Raw genomic sequence first — 1,617 nt, 5'->3', positions numbered from 1 at the left:
ATATAGTTGTCAAAGATCATGAAGAAAAAAAATGCTTTCTAATTGATGTATCAATACCAGCAGATGACAACGTTTCTCTAAAAGAAATGGAAAAACTTTCAAAATACAAAGACCTGGAAATAGAGATAACTCGAATGTGGAATCTAAAAACAGAAACAATTCCTATCAAAAAAAATATTCAGACAAATACATAACAAAAATAGCAGGACTTACATATATATATAACATACAGAAAATTGCACTACTGGGTACTGCACACATTCTACGCAAAACACTTTCAATACAGTAAACATAAGAGCACCCCAGCAAACCACAGCACATACCCAAGGCGCACAGAGCTGCGCTCGGTAGTGAAGTGAAAGCACGTTATAAAAATAAAACTACTGAATAATAATAATAACAATAATATGTATCGTCTTGGTATAAAAGATAGGCTACAGCAAATATTCAGCTGAATGTCACAGACTTGCTTCTCATTTGTTTGGCCATAACCAGTTGAACATGTCCCTTGATTGCTGATGATATGTGCATCACTGATCACGAGCAGAAGTAGTGGGGAAGCACCATCGCCATGTCTTGAAAGGAATTCTTTGGAGTTTGAATCATTCACCTCTGGAAACAAGGGTGTTTCGTTCAACATTCTTAAACGCTTACCCCCACCTCAGGGACATTTGCGCGGGCCCCACCTGCAAGGTCATACGCAGATCATCATGTCGCTCACATATTGCTGTGATGCAAGTGCCTGGAGTACTCTTATCAGACGGGTAGTCATGATAAGTATATTGGGCTTTGTATATTGTTCCCCCAGTGTCACTTTGATGGCATGCACTGCTCTCTCACTCAATAATAATACTAATAATTATTTCTACTGGAAACACAAGGCCTCAAATTTGGGGGAAGGGATTAAGTCGATCACATCGATCCCAGTGCCTAACTGGTACTTATTTAATCGATCCCTAAAGGATGAAAAGCAAAATCAATCCTGGTGGTCTTTGAACTCAGAGCGTAGCGCAGACGAAATAGTGATAAGCATTTCGCCCGGTGAGCTAACGATTCTACCATTTCGCTGCCTTAATAAGAAGAAGAAGAATAATACATGTACATTGTTTTGTCTTGGTATAAAAGATGGACTACAGCAAATATTCTACACACAACACCACAAATTTGCTTGTCAGTTGTTTGACCTTAACCAGTTGAGCATGTCCCTTAGTGGCTGATAATATGTGTATCTCTGATCACGAGCAGAAGGGAGGTGCATCATAGCCATGTGTTGAGAGAAATTCTTTGGAATTTGGATAATTCACCTCTGGGTGTTTCGTTTAGAATCCTTAAACAACATTTATTCAGGTACCTTTTGAGCGGGGGAGTAGTTTAATGTATGATTGTATGTATATGCATTTTTATTTTGTGGGGAATTGTATACACACACACACACACACACACACACACACACGTGCACGTGTACGTGTGTGTGTGTGTGTGTGTGTGTGTATAGTGGGAAAGAGAAAGAAGGGGAGGTGAGATAAAATTTCTTGTTTCTTGTTCAAAAGAGAAAATCTCTTTGCAATGGCACCCATTCAGGTTTAGGACAAGCTCAAACACACAGCCCCACCCACC

General features: G+C 39.5%; 1 protein-coding gene across 1 annotated transcript in view; it reads left to right on the top strand.

Moving 5' to 3' along the window:
- The window catches only part of LOC106883123 (uncharacterized), a 60,189-nt gene that overhangs the window by 55,402 nt on the left and 3,170 nt on the right, over positions 1-1,617 (top strand). The gene's annotated exons all lie outside the window — the stretch shown is intronic.

Source organism: Octopus bimaculoides, chromosome 5 (assembly GCF_001194135.2).
Source record: "Octopus bimaculoides isolate UCB-OBI-ISO-001 chromosome 5, ASM119413v2, whole genome shotgun sequence".
In the NCBI taxonomy this organism is placed as follows: Eukaryota; Metazoa; Mollusca; class Cephalopoda; order Octopoda; family Octopodidae; genus Octopus; species Octopus bimaculoides.
The sequence above is the reverse complement of the archived record's forward strand: the minus strand, read 5'-3'. Positions and strand labels throughout refer to the sequence as shown.